We start from the raw sequence: 16919 nt of genomic DNA, 5'->3' as shown, positions 1-16919 counted from the left end.
CTGACAGGCAATAAACGATGATGTATACAGCTCAAGTCCACTGCCAAGCGATAAGTAATTCGACTCTAGTCGTTCGGTAATAAAATAATTCAACTCTGGCCCCACGTTGGGCGCCAAGTAAAATTATATAACCTATATGAGCCCTGACAGCAATCCCTGTGACCATTTTTGTAAATTTTAATTCTGTATCTCAGTGTTGGGTTAGGCCGCGGCGAAGCAATGCAGTCGGAGATCCATGAAGGCTCCACTCAAGGGACGTGCAAGTCCGACGAGTTGGGTCACAGGTTAATTAAGTGGACTGTTATCATCGTGGATTTTAACGTAGAATGTAATCATCATTTCTGCCTAAATTACGTGAATATCCCGCAATAGAATATTAAGAGATCGAGAATATTGGCATATTCGTTAAGATACATTGACCATCGTTTAATCTTATCTTAAATTAAATAACTAACCTAGTGTTCCTACGCTACTTTAAATGAGAACTCCGTAAAATGTTTTATTTATGGAAGGATTTTTCGTTTAATGATTTTTAAATAACTTCAGAAGTATCAATTACATTAAGAGCAAATTAATGGCAACTCAAACGGATATAGGAAGGAAAATATTATGTTAAATAGAAATAAAACACCTAACTTCAAGCTCTTGTTACAAACAAGTTATAACATCGTCAATCGAAAAACAAAAAGAGACAAAGTGTCCCCCTGCTGAAGGCTTACTGTGAAAGATCAGTTATCAACCTTGCATTTTTCTAAAGTAAATCACTGGGAATTATAGAATCATCCACTTCAGAATGCTATTTTCTACCCAAATATCTCATAATATTCCGTCATTTCTCTTTTAAAAATCACCGCATTATATGTCGGTATCTGTCTATCTAGCAACTTGAAAAATACTGTTATTCTAACTTCATAAAATCACCATAAATGCAATAGAAATGTTTGAAAGACACAGGATCGTAACATAATATGACATCCATCAAAATCATGCATTTAAAAGACAGACTCGATCCTCCCATACATTCATCGGTGACTGCGCCTAGATAAAAGATATCAAAAGACATTGCAACGTCTACAATACCCTTGTCTAACTACGTTGATTCTGCGCCTCCGGATACCACTGCGATGTTTGACCTGGAATACTACATTAGCACTAGGCGTCAACTCAATTGATCTACAAAATCCAACTAGCAAAGAAATGATTTACTTACCATAGAAGATCATATTTCCTTTACGACATGACCTCAATATCTTTACGTTACCGATTATCTTGCGAAGATCCTAAACATCCCTTTAACATCGTGCACTCTGGTCAATCTTGTATTTAAATAGGATAAATGTGACGACCAACTACTAGTGTTTGTGAGTGCAACATCCTATAACATTATTCTAAAATACGGCCTCGTACCTAAATAAATTATTCATCACGACAACGTCAAAATTCACGCATGACCGACATAGTTCCTACCGTCAATACCATCATCAGGACCTTCACATAACATCATCATAAAACTCGCAATCCTAATGACACGTCTATAATCATCACCTCTCTCTATCCACGTAAATACTTTCAAAGATCCTACCGTAACTAACACCTTATTACATCGCACAACTCGTCATGCACAGCGAATTCACAATACTAAAGAACAATCTATTCAGGCAATTACGTAAAATTATTAAATACGTTGCCGCATTAACTCCATATCACCACAATAGTATCACACTTCTATTATCAAAACACTGTATTTCCACACAAGCACATAACATTTTTGAAGACCACAGAATCGCACGTCGCAAAATACCGAGCTCCTCCGAGGTATTCTGAGCTACAAGTTAAATTAACGTTCAATACCATAACACCATTACGATACCAATAACATCCATGTCGAAAAATCTTTCCGTGAAACCTTGCTAACAAACATTAAAGAAATTTTTCACAACCATCGCATATTATCACAACGTAGTCTGGCTCACCACACTAGACGTAACGATCATAAGTATTACAACGCAATGTCCAACAAATAACGGTCGCTTTCAAGTTAAAATTGTTCATGTCAAATCGACAACAAAATAAGTACTACTCTACAACTACAATAAGCAATTACGTGGCGGAATATATAAGATATTCAAGTACTCATCCTGGGTTGTTGCTCCACGACGGTGTCGCCTTCCGAGTTCAGCTCTCACTCAATAACATTATCAAGTATTGTCCATCACATTTCTGGTCAGATCCTTTGAGGTCCCTCTATTTTAGTTGTTCATGTTGATACGTGCACACATTTCATCTGAATAATTAATTGCTGACGGTTCCATATTACCTGAAACTCAGAGATATCAATTAGAACAAGGTTATACACCTTAATACAATTTTTACAGTTCAAATGATACACTTGCCTTTTTCATTCAATAACAAGATATCTTGTTTTACAATATTATATGTTTATAATATGCCAATATCTCTTTAATATTTCCTTTCAATACAATCTTTTCCCTATGAATTCTTGCTTCCGATCTTTCTGAGATGCAGATTGAGAGTGTGAACTTCTTCAGAGACAAAACAGATTCTACCACAACATAATAATTGCAGACGGTTTGCTTTTCAGAATTCTTCTCAGCTTCTAGCTCCCATATGTTTCTGACAATTGGAAACATTTGACACATAATGCAAGACGATCTCGTACAAATCAGCTGTACTAGCAAAGGAACTTATTTAATAATTGCCGCCTCGTATTTAGGTTAGTAATCGACAGTTTCTTTTCTTCATCTCGATCGTTGGATCGTGCGAGACTAGATGTACAAGGTATGGCCCTCTCATATGAATTTATTATTTACGTATTTTATGGCCCTCAGTAACATTCTGTCATAGATATTCTGCCGTTCATGCATTTCGGAAAGTTTACTTGAGGAATACGTATTATTCATTTAATCCTGCCCTATGTTTCCCGATGTTTAACTTTCTACTAATATTTCCGAGATACCACGGGGTTTAGAGCTTGTTATCAATCCGTTGATATCTTCAATTCAGCGATGCCGTTCACGTAATTAGACAAATCAACTGCCTTCTAATTCATCTGGAGGTGTGATAACCGGACATAAGATTTCATTGACATTATTTCTCGACATAAACTTCCAATGTGTTCACCAATCTCATCCTGACATACATTGGAAGGTTATAGTATATAAGGAGGTGGTGTTGATGGTTGAGATGAGTTACTGTTTAGTTGGAATTATGGTTTAACGGGAGTTATACATGTGACCACGTCTTGTGGGTGACATGCTTGTAAGCAGTCAATTGTTTTAAGGTTGCATTCTTCATATGGCATGTGCTTAGTGATGGGCATTTGTTAAAGATGGTGGTTGATGATTTTGGAGTGAAGTGTTTTGTTTGCAACGGTAATAATTAAGATTATGTGTATTTAATTTGAAAATAATGTGAATAAATCCTGTACACAAGTTGACAGCATTTTGTGTGCTTCATTGTGGATACATCACTTTTTGCTAGGGGCTTTACGTCGCACCGACACAGATAGGTCTTATGGCGACGATGGGATAGGAAAGGCCTAGGAGTTGGAAGGAAGCTGCCGTGGCCTTAATTAACGTACAGCCCCAGCATTTGCCAGGTGTGAAAATGGGAAACCACGGAAAACCATCTTCAGGGCTGCCGATAGTGGGATTCGAACCTACTATGTCCCGGATGCAAGCTCACAGCCACGCGCCTCTACGCGCACGGCCACCTCGCACGGTAATACATCACTTTAAGACTTCATTTTTGAATTTAATGTTACCTGCATTACCTGCCTTTGTTAGACTGCACTCCATTACTTTTGTTTTGGACTCATTTATTTTCATCTTGTACTCCTCACCTAAGGCTTCGGTCCATACCATTCAGCAACTTCTCTAGATCTTCTGCAGTCTCAGATAAAATAACAATATCGTCGGCAAATCTCAAGGTTTTGATTTCCTCTCCTTGAATTGTGATACCCTTTTCAAATTCCTCTATAATTTCCTTTACTGCCTTTGCTATGTAAACATTGAAAAGGTAAGGGGACAGACTGCAGCCTTGCCTCACTCCTTTCTGGATTGGTGCTTCTTTTTCAAAGCCCTCAATTCTTATTTCTGCAGACTGATTTCTATACAGATTGTAGATAATTCTTCGTTCTCGGTATCTGATCACAATCACCTTCAGAATCTCATTATCGAATGCCTTTTCTAGATCTACGAATGCCATGTATGTGTGCTTGTCCTTAATTCGATCCTCTATGATCAGACGTAAAGTCAGATTGCTTCACGTGTTCCTACATTTCTTCTGAAGCCAAATTGATCTTCTGCTAACTCAGCTTCAATTTGTCTTTCCATTCTTCTGTAAATAATTTGTTAGTAATATTATTTAAAACATCCTAAATATAATGTCATATATGTAAAATTATGGCCATTTGGCCGCATTATTTTTTTAAAATATTAATATATACGTGGACTGTCTTATCAATCCCATATACTGTATTATTTGAGGCTTAGAACGGTAGTCAGGTCAGGAGTGATCTTGCTACCGTATGCGACAGTAGACGGTACTACCTGCGACTGTCTGGCCGAGGGTTGGGCGGCCGACACCAAACCCGACAAACTAGGGGAAAACAAACAGCTACGGGTGGAGGAGTTTTCCCCTAGAAGATTTGATGAGACCCTTGTATAGGAAATGACACATAAATTCATCAGCTGCTGCCTTACAGTGAGGTAGCGGACTGCCAAAGGCTAAGGGAGAATACCCCTGACATAAAATCCCCAGCAGTGTTAGGCTTAGCAAGTCAACTGAAGGGTTATATCGATTGCTTTCAACTAAAAAACGAGCCTCGGAACGCAAAAATACCGGATAGACACATTTTCTCAAACATCTGCAATATATGATGACCGTAAGGCTGATGTTCAAGTACAATGTTCTGAGAAGAAGCCCAAAAGAAAGAGTCCTAAACACAGAATTGGAACATTAAATATCCTGACCCTGACTGGCAGAAGCGAGGAGCTGATAGATGTGATAGAAAGGAGGAACCTCTGTATTCTTGGCCTGAGTGAGGCAAAGTGGAAGGGAAGAGGAACAAGAAAGCTAAGAAAAGGATACAAACTACATTGGAATGGAAATAAAACAGAAGCCAAAAATGGTGTAGGTTTTACCGTATTTACGCGAATAATCTCCACACCCTAACTTTAGGTAGGCTTATTTTGAAAAATGTGCCAACATTGACGAAAAAGAACGCATCCCAATTTCGTGCCTCAATTTTTTTTATAATGTGCGGGTATTATTCGCGTAAATACGGTATATTAAGAGAGGACATTGATGTCATCAGTGAGGTAATATATGTTAATGAAAGAATTATCAAGTTGAACATCTCTCTTAACAAGAGTGTGTTGACAGTAGTCTAGCTGTATGCCCCACAGACTGGCTGTAACGAAGAGGAAAAAGAACAATTCCGAACTGATTTAGAAGAAGCTATAGAAAGAGCGGAAAATATCATAGTAATGGGAGATCTAAATGCTCAAGTTGGATCAGACAGGCTTAGATATGAAAGTGTACTAGGTCCACATGGCTATGGAGAAGGAACCCAGAAGGATAAAGTCTTCTAGATCTATGTGTAAGCAATGGCTTGAGAATAAACAATAGTTGGTTTCAGAAGCAGCTAAGTCATAAACTAACAAGATACAGTTGGAATGGTGGTACTAAAACTCGGATAGATTATTTTATATCAGACAATGAAGCAGGAAAGACCATATGTGATGTCAGAATTATACCAAGTGAAAGCCTGGAAAATGACCACAGACTTCTCCTCGCAACAATAAAGCACATTGAAGTTTATAGACCTCAGAAATACAGGAAACCAAGAATCAAGACATGGGAGCTAAAGAAGGCAGAGAAACAAGTTGAATACACAAAAAAGTGACAAATAAATTTCCATCAGATTCATTACAAGAAGGCAACATCGAGTGGACTAGATTCAAAGAAAGCATTGTCATAGCTGCAATAGAAGTTTGTGGTAAAACTAATAGCAAAATGAAGGCAAAAGAAACTCCTTGGTGGAACGATCGTGTGAAGATTGCTGTGAAAGCGAAAAATGAAATCAGGAAAGCCAGAGACAAAGAAATGCAGACAGGAAGTCAAGGGAATGAATAGTACATAGGTCAGAAGCTACGAGTAAAGAAAATTTTGACCGAAGAAAAACAGAAAGCTTGGACTGATTTCACAGATAAACTAGAGCAAGACAGCAAAGCTAATTCTAAACTACTTTATCGAACAATACGAAGTAAAAGAAGAGCCAATGAATACATAACAGCAATAGAGGAACCAGATGGTAACATAGTTAGGGAAGAGACAGAAATAAGGAAGATCATGAAATCCTATTTTGATAATTTATACAACAGTACTGGGAAAGACTCCAATGATGTAACCACGCAGGTCAGTTTAAGCTGCAATGATGAGCCTGACCAAGAGAGCCTGCCAACATGGAAGGAAGTAGAGACGGCCCTTAATAGTATGCCCAAAGAAAGATCAACAGGATTTGATAAAGTCAGTGCAGATATGATCAAAGCAACTGGTGCAATAGGAATACAGTGGCTTCATAGAGTAATTAATGCAATATGGAAGGATAGGAAAGTTCCAGATGATTGGAAAAAGGGAATAATAATACCTCTCTTCAAAAAAGGAAGCCGGAAGAAATGTAGCAATTATAGAGGGATCACTTTATCATCTCATGGTTTGAAAATATTTGAGAAAATACTTGAAAAAAGACTAAGGAAAATAATAGAACCACAACTCAGGAAGAACAATATGGATTCAGAGCACACCGATCAACTACCGATCTCATATTTGCACTTAGAATACTGTTAGAAAAGCATTGGGAGAAGGGCAAAGACTTAACACTTGTGTTTTTGGATCTCGAAAAAGCATTTGATAGTGTTACAAGGAAGACTATATGGGAATGCTTAAGAAAGAAAAATGTACCCAAAGGGCTTATCCAGAAAGTTAAAATGCTTTACGAAGACTGCTACAGTTGCGTACAGATAGGAAACGGTAATTCTGATTGGTTCCAAGCCCATACCTGCCAACTTTTACGGTTTTTAACAACATTCGATAATCACTCCACTTCTGTACAATCGATTGTTTGCATGGGTCAAAGCACGCTCGGTCTTGGTTGAAGACAAGTCCACGATAGTCAATAACTCATTCTTTGATATGATTGGTATTTTTAACCCTGTGATGTTTCGATGTTTGTGTCGTTATTGGAACTGAATTAAAACCGGGGCCCGGGATAACAGTTCTTCCGTGTGAATCTTAGGTGTCGACAGGCTCTGCTCCGCAAATTCCTTGTTCCGCTCCGTTCGCTTGTTGTGATTTAACATATATTCTTTGACTACGCGAATGTTGTTCTTTGTTTACGAACAGTACTTCCAGACATTTAAAGAATAATATTCTGTTGATTTTCCGTGCATACTAAAATAAAGAATGTTTTGGCCTTTTAAGGTTATGATTGTTTTTGAAGTGTTCGAGTTTTTGTGTTATAACTTTGTGCTTCGCAGTTTCTTGTATTCGTTGGCCTACTATAATTACATTCGTTCCAGTGACTAGGTATATCGCTGTTAGCGAAGCCCATTAAGTTATAAATAATAATAATAATAATAATAATAATAATAATAATAATAATAATAATAATAATAATAATAATAATAATAATAATAATAATAATAATAATTACATTAGTTCCACGTGTGTGTGTGTGTGTGTACGTTTTTACCATGTGCATATTCTTTGTTCGCGAGGTTAGTGTCGTGTTCATTTAATTGTTTAAGACTTTGGGTCCTTTGACATGTTTTAATGAAGTGTTTGACTGCCTTGAGTGTTTATGTTATAATTTTATGTGACGTTCAGTGGTCCAGGTTCCTTTCGAAGTTTCAGTTTGTTCTCGGACATTTCCATACGCTATATTCCGATTGTAGATTATCATGAATCATATTCTGTTGTTTTTAAGAGCATACTAAAATGAAGGGAGAAAAATTTGCCTTTTGCACGGTATGTGGGTGTGATATTAATATTGCATATGGTGGATGCAACGATTTAAGTGATGATGAGTTAGTTATTGGCATTCAGACTTGCAACATAGTGAATGATCTCCAGGATACAAATAAATCCCTTTTCTTTTCATCAGTGAGAAACTACTTTGGTATTGCCTGGGACTACATCATCAACAAGTTTCCACCCAAAGATGATGTGTTAAAGCATGCTCAAGTTGCTAGGTTAGACAGAATATAAGATGCATGGTTTTCTTCCATTTGTTTCGTTTTTCTTGGAAAGGTTTCCTATCATGTTATGCAAGGAAGAGAATGAAACTACAGATGAGGTGGTGAATGAGTTCAGGTTGATGACAATTTGGTTGCAAATCACGATTCTGCAAGCGATTCCATTTGGACACAAATATCAAGAATTCGTGGAGCCGATGGACTTCTTAAGTATAACCGAATTTCTAGGGTAATGCTGTATAATATCACCATACACCATAGCAATGCCGAATGTGAACCTGATTTCAGCCTTGTGAAGAAAAATAGAACAGTGTTCAGATCATCCATGTCCAATGAATCTCTGGAGTCTATTTCTATTTTTAAGACCAAAACATGGCAAAACGTGTTCTAAAGACTTTTTGCAGGAAGCTAAAAAGGCCACAACTATGACTTTCAGGTCGAACTAGCGTGTGCTTTGCAGTGTGTATTATATTATTTCTTGCCTGTGTTACGTTAAACAAGTTTTATTGTGTAAAGCCTTTTTCAATTATCGCATATGTGTTTAATTTATCAAGGAAATCCTGTTATGTATGCTCCAAACTAATATTCACCACGTCTGCTGCTGTTTAATATGGATTTCTTCTCAATTGTTATATTCCTCTACAGATCATTGGCCAGTGATGTAAGTAGATATGATTGCATTGACGTATCCTGTTTAAAACATGAATTATTGTATTTTGTAGTCCAAAAATAATATTATTTTCGTCAAGCCGGGGTACGTCGAAAATCGTTAGATTTTTTTGTCGCGCGTGAGTTTTACTGATAGCCCTTTTCAAAAGTTGGCAGGTATGCAAGCCACTAAAGGAGTGCAACAAGGCAGTACCCTTTCACCCTTACTTTTTATCACTGTCATGGATGAAGCCATGAAAGAAATTAAGCAGAAGAACAATATGGACATCAATGCATTTGCAGATGATGTAGTAATTTGGGGAAACGCAGAGAAGGAAGTCCAAGAGAGGCTGAACATTTGAAAGCACACAGATTAACAATAAATACAGTGAAACCTCGATTATCCGTTCCCCCTAAACTACGTTTTCCCGTAATATTCATTCAAATTACGTGGTCCCGCGAGCATGCCATTTAAAACCTGTGTTAAAAATCCTGCGTTATCCGTTCCTCGAAGAAGCGATTTCCCGCATCAACCGGCCAGAAATTTCAGTCCCATCAACGCTAAATCCTCGATCAAGCGTTTTTCAACATTTCGAGAATGGTCGGCAGGAATCGAATTTGCGATTCTAGCGTAATTTAATTTCGTCGGATATCTTGCGCGATCATACTTACGGAACATTCTGTACCAGGCTAACAATGAAGGCCTCCGCCAACTTGCGCTTTGTTAAGAACTTTCTGTCGAATGTTTCGTTCAGTTGGCTGTGTTACTAGCTGGTGAAAACCAACAATTTACACAGTAGAGTTTCGGTTTGCTTACACAGTACAGTATTGAAATGGCGCGACCTGTAAAACATGTGAAAACCCTGCAAGAAAAACTTCAGATTATAGAGGAAGTTGAAAGAAATCCAACAGAAAAAAGTTGACATCGCGAAACGTTTAGGCTTACCTGCTTCGACACTGAATACAATAATAGGGGAATAACAAGAGATACGTGAACAAGTAAAAAAATGTGGATCCTCCGCAAAGAATAGAAAAACGGGGAAGGAATCGAGATATTCCAAAATGGATGCAGTTCTCTTTTCTTGGTATCAGCAAGCTCGGGCGTCGGGAATTCCTGTGGATGGTAACATTTTGCGCGTAAAATCTCGAAGCATCGCTGAAAGAATGGGTGTCAAAAATTTTTCCGCGTCGAATGGATGGATTTCCCAGTTTAAGGAGCGTCACGGGCTGGTGTATAAAAAGCTTGCCGGCGAGAGTGCTGCAGTTGACGGTTCGGCTGTGGAAGATTGGGGAAAAAATATCCCAGAGCTGTTTGAAGGATACGAACCGAAGAACATATATAACGCGGATGAAACCGCCCTATTTTTCAGCTGTTTACCGGATCGCACGCTGGCTTTTAAAGGAGAATCTTGTCATGGAGGCAAAAATTCGAAGGATCGCATAACTGTTTTGTTGTGCTGTAACAGTGACGGGTCAGACAAACGTATCCCTATCGTTATTGGCAAAGCAGCGAAGCCGAGATGCTTTAAGGACGTAAAGAAGTTACCAGTGCGATGCTACGCGAACGGTAAAGCTTGGATGACCACAGACAATTTTTTGGATTTTCTTCATTTACTGGATGTTTCTATGGGTGCTCAAGCGAGAAAAATAGTTTTGTTTGTAGATAACTGTGCCGCCCACCCGCAGGAACTTTCTTTCTTACTAAATGTGAAAGTTATTTTCTATCCCCCGAAATGTACCAGTGTCCTTCAGCCTCTGGATGCGGGAATGATAAAGTGCTTTAAAGGGTACTACCGCAAGCAGTTGGTGCAAAGGGCTGTGTGTATGTTGGACGCCGGGAAAGAAGTGAAGCTGAAGTTCAGTATTCTACAGGCAATCCACTTTGTTGTGTCAGCATGGTTCCACGTTTCGCCCTCCACCATTCAAAATTGTTTTCATAAATGTGACTTTGGTGAAAGCAGGGACACGAACGATACCAACACCGGCAGCGAAGAACAACTTGTCAGTGAGGACTGGGAGAAGCTCGCGCCGAAAGATGTTAACTTCGAGACGTACGCTACAGTCGATAGTGAGTTCGCCACTTGTGGTGTAAAGAGCATGGAACAGCTGTGTGATGATGCTACTGCAACAGCCAGTGCAAGCGCCGTGCATGAGATCGCGAGCGAGGGGGAAGACGAAGACGAAGATGAAATTGAACCTCTGCCAACGTTTGCAGAAGCATTAGCCGCCTTCGACAAAATTCGCGACTATATTACTGCATATGACACAGACAGCAGCGAACTACAGAACGTTTTAAATACTGAGGGAGCACTGTACCGTGTTAAGGCACGACGAAATAAAAAACAACTGACGATTAAAGACTTTTTCACTACAAAGTGACAACTGTATTCTGTGACTGAAGAAATGACAATTTACGTGTTTTGGTGTGTGTTGTGTGTACAGTACGTAACCTATATGTGTGCGATGTGACACATTATTTTTGTGAGTGCGAGTCTGTTTCATTACGTCTTCTAGGAATTAATGTATTTTGGTATCAGTTTTGTATTTGTGCGTTGTGATTAGCTTACTTGATTGTGTGACTGGACCTGTTACAACCTATGCTTATTTACGTGCTTTCAGCGATCTTTCCTAACTATAATACCACAGGTAGGTTAATGTGAACTGCACCAGTAATTATGCCTATCATGCAAGCCACATTTCTCGCCTGTTTATAGGTCAAAAAAAACATTAATGGAAAGTACCCTGTCGTCAGATAACGATTACTGTAAATAACTGTACCTGTTCCAGTTAGATTTATTCAAGGTAAAAAACAGAGGTAGCTACCGTAGACGTTTTTAAGTCGTCAATTAAGTGACTGGATTATAATGTTTTCCCGATCGGCATAATTACTCCGACAGACTCTCCTTAAAGCAATAGTGAAACTGGCGTCTCAGATGTGGTTTTAAATTTCTTAGATATCAATATAATTCTGATAACTTATTTAGTAGAATATTTTTCGATGAGCTTGGCTGATGAAAGTTGCTGGCCTGAAAGACGTTTTCACGGGAAAGTGACGAAGTTTCTCGGTAAAACTGAATTTAAAATATAAAGTTTTTTAACTAATATATTTAATGCAGGCGTTTTTGTACAAATAAAATTATATATATTTCATTACTGCGAAGTACAGTCAAACTGTTGACGGTTTTAATTCGTTCCCGGATTTTCCGTTTTCCCGTATCGTACGTTTTTTTCCGAGGTCCCTCCAAAACGGAGAATCGAGGTTTCACTGTAAATCGAAAACTGTTACTATGTCTGTCAACAGGCAGAAGAAGAAAGGAAAAATAATGCTGGAAGGTACACAGTTGGAAACAGTAGACCAATATAAATATCTTGGGTGCATCATTTCAAGTGATAACAGAATACAGCATGAGATTAACAACCGCATTCAAAAATCAGCTCAGTTTTACCATCAAGTTTGGAACCTCCCCTGGAATGAACAAGTTCCCTTAAGATCAAAGCAGATTCTAGTCCAATCATACTTCACCCCCATAATAACATATGGCCTAGAAACCTGCACAACAACCCAACAAGTGGATAGCAAACTACAAGCCGCAGAAATGAAGTTCGTACGAACTATGGTACAGAAGGCAAGAAGGGACAGGGTAAGGAATGAAAGAATAAGGGAGGAAACTGGTGTGTACCCATTCCTTAAATGAAAAAGTAACAAGGGCCCGTTTGAAATGGTTTGGCCATGTCAAACGAATGTACGATAGAAGGACAGCAAAACAATGGCTACACACAGTCGTGGCCGTAAAACGACCGCTTGGAAGACCTAGGAAGAGATGGCTGGACAAGTGAAAGAGGACATAGGAACAAGAGGAGTCAGCTGGGATGTTGTCTTGAGAGAAGAGTGGTACATGGACAGACAGAAGTGGAGAGAGCTCGTAAACCACGCCCGGGCAACTGGAGTGGAGAACTGATGATGATGATGATGATGAACGGTAAATATAATGAAAATATATTCAATAAGAATTGCATTTGTTATCTAAGGTAAAATAGGGAATACATTCCAATATATAATTTGAGGTTATAATACCGAGTGCAATATTGAAGTGAAAAATACAGTATAACAAAAATACACAAAGAAATATTTTTAAACAGTTATATAAATCCTATACTATTTATCTTGAAGATAACTTATCCTCTATGTAGCCTAAATCAGTAGTAAAAGCATACCCAGTATTCACAGATAGGCTATGAACTTATTTGCCCTAAATGGGCAGTGGAACACGTGTGACACTCAGAGGTATAACAGCGTATATATAGACATTCATTGAGCTCCAGTGAGAGAGAGCACCATTCAATAACTTCTCACAAGACATTCTCAACACATCAGTCATGTTCATACTCAGGTATGTTCACACTACGAGCATCAAATAAAAGTGGTGCATTATTGTTACCGTATTAAGTGTTAAGTCACATTAATTTTAATGTGGTGTTTTCAGTAATGTTATACCACGAAGTGCACATAAATAAAGTTTTTACAACATTTTCCTTCCCAGTGAACCGTGCGACCTTGCCGCGATGTGGAGGCTTGTGTGTCCCAGTCAAGCAGATAGCCAAGCCGCAGGTGCAACCATATTGGATGGGTATCTTTTTTTGAGACATCGCGCTAAAATGGTTCATCGAAAGCGGGGTAGCAGCCTTGCAGAAGTTACAAAGGCGGTAGTCTAGATGAATGATTGATATGGCCTTGTAATAATACTTGGATTAGCTGTGTTGATACTGCTACACAGCTGAAAGCAACTGGAAACTACAGCCTTAACTAACTCCCGAGGACATGCAGCTCTGTCTTTATGAACGAAGTAGTGACGATGTATTTCCCCTGGGTAAAATATTCCGGAGGTAAAATAGCCCCCCCACAGAGATTTCTGGGTGGAGACTACATGAAAGGGGGCAATCATCATGAAGATGGATACTGACATTCTGCGAGTTTAAAAACTTCATATTAAATACGTATTGAACCGAGAATCTAATGGGAACAAAAATGTGGGGTCCACCTATTCAATACAATACAATGTTACAAAATGAATTATAACATTTTATTATTCATGGGACTGGTTTCAATGCTGGTGTGCATCATCTTCAGCCACAAAATTAAAAAACATACATTGACAACTTAAAGTTGCAAAAACATGCATAAAATTGCACACAAATCTTATAAATGATAAGAGGAATGACTTGATTAAAAACATGAACTGTGAACATTAGCTTGTAACATTAACCTGAAAGTACACTCTTCTAAAAATATGCCACCAATTATCTTAAAGCTTTGTGTAAACGTCCTCTTAACAAGAGTTCACTGAATCTTAAAAACTTTGAATGATATGTGACTAGATTAACAATGAGCCGAGGACAATAACTTATATATCACTATCTTAAAAGTCCATCATGATATTTTCTTTTTCACGAGAATATTTGTATGAAAGTCTTCTTGATGAACATTCGCCGAGCCTTGAAGCAAATAGTGCAAATGTTAGGAACTTCAGTCAACTTCCCATCCTCAGGTTCATAAAAATGCTACCTTCAATAGTCTGGTTGACAGAGTCTTTAGAGTTCTTATGTCAAAAAGAATTTAAATAAAGAACTCAATTTAATTTGTGCGATAGCTAAAAACAATGGCTTCAAGAATGACTTCGTTTGAGAGAATCATTAACGAGTTTCAGTACCGTCTTAATACTACCCTTCTGAGAAGAAACCCCAAAGTTAACACTTTTTCCCCTCCTTCATAGATTGCGTTCGACTGTATTCCTTTTATAAACCACATTAAAGATTTTTCACTGATTAATACACTGTAGATAGATAGAGTATCACGTAGCGAAACGCGCAATCACCGAAACCAAAATTCATTGGACAATAAACCCCATAAGAAAAATCACTAAAAGAATGGACACTTATTGAGACACATAGATAAGCTGTCACACAATAACACAATAACACAATAACACAATCTCCCCCAATTATTTACCAGCAGATTATATCATATTGTCGAGGTTATTATTATTTTATTATTATGTCTCCCTTCATAATTAGGTTGAAGACCCTCGCATTATTGCAAATAATAGCAATGACTCACCATGACCTGTGATGAATGACAAAAATAGGATGAATAAAAAATCGAAGAAATAATCATCACCACCATCAGTAAGGGATACTTCGAAGAATGCACTCATAAACTCAGGGAAAGAGAAAAATAATTATCGAGTCATACTTTACATAATTTAAGTTGTTGAGCGAAAGTCTCTTATTAATATTATTATTATTATTATTATTATTATTATTATTATTATTCCCTGAACAATTAATTATATCACCATAAATCACAATTATCCTCACGACTAACATGTACCCTAACGGTTCCATGTTGTCTAATACCAACGTAAAAATTTATCATCACAATCGTCGCTCACATTTAATTCTTAACAACTATTTTAAATTGTTCCCATTTATTATTATTATTATTATTATTATTATTATTATTATTATTATTATTATTATTATTATTATTATTATTATATCCCAGATTACTATTCCTAAAAGCATCTTCTTGATGGGCTGCCTTCTGTCCACAGCTATCACCTTCCCTTCTAAGATCAGACTTACTTCACAAATCATTTCTTTATCAGAGCTTCGATTTAATTATTATTTTAACATAATCCAGTTAATTACATCCTTATCGTCATGATTTTTTATGAAGTTACACATTATTCTTATTCCTATTCTTATTCTTCTTCTTATTATTATTATGCCTATTATTAGGCTTCATTTCCCCGTAATTCATTTCGAAGACCTTAATTACTCGTAACCTCGTGAAATTCACCAACAACTGGGGTTTATCAATCAATGAATCAACACAGCAATATTCCAAGAATATGCACAAAATGAAACTAATGAATCCATGACTACCCTACCATCACCACTACTTAAATACTACACCTCTAACTAATCTACATTTCATTAAATAAGAATACAATCCAACTAGCAATCTACTGAAAGAGAAGAAAATATAACAAGAGTACTTATTATTCCAATGTAAATCTCCGTCGTCTTGAATGTAGCTGTAGATATCGGTTCCTGCTCTGGATTATGGTGGACTGTAGATGAACAAACTCATCGTGCTGGCTCACACACGTCGGCTTAACACATCGGGATTCTTGTGAAAGAGAAGAAAATATAACAAGAGTACTTATTATTCCAATGTAAATCTCCGGCGTCTTGAATGTAGCTGTAGATATCGGTTCCTCCTCTGGATTATGGTGGATTGTAGATGAACAAACTCATCGTGCTGGCTCACACACGTCGGCTTAACACATCAGGATTCTTGTGAAGTCAAATAGCGTAGAATCACTCCGTCGGTGTTTTAGAGTTCCCCAGGATTTTCTTCTTAGTCGGTCCATGATGGGTGGTCTTCGTCGGTGTTGCTGTAAAATAAAATTTATTATTAAAATTTGATCCACACTCGTTGTAGATTAACAGTTTGTCTTACAGTACTTAACTGGCGCAATGATGTACACTTTGGTTCAACCCTACAGAAAGCTCCAAATCTTGAGCTCATTTCTCAGTTTACAGCACATCGTTGAGTTGTTGGAATCTCGAATAATCTACTGTATTACTGATGAAACGATGTTCCTTGGCCAGGTTTGTTCTCGAATATTCTATTTCGGTGATAATCTTCCCTCGTAATTCATACTAGAACATTCCACAAATTTCTGCGGCAACACTTGACGTAATGTGTGTACTGACTGTCCGTGGTTTGGAAAGTTCCACCCAGAAAAATGTGCGGCAATAATATATCGCACTAGACTGAATCGTCTACGCTGAAAATTAAATTAGCACTCTTAAATATCATAGTCGTCGTGCAGTACTACATTGTAGTCAGTTAAAACCACACTGTTCGCTTTCTCCACTGGAACTGTACTGTTCGACGTCTCTTCTAAAACTCTACTGTTCGCT

Source organism: Anabrus simplex, chromosome 1, assembly GCF_040414725.1.
Source record: "Anabrus simplex isolate iqAnaSimp1 chromosome 1, ASM4041472v1, whole genome shotgun sequence".
NCBI classification, from domain to species: Eukaryota; Metazoa; Arthropoda; class Insecta; order Orthoptera; family Tettigoniidae; genus Anabrus; species Anabrus simplex.
This window is presented reverse-complemented; position numbering follows the sequence as displayed.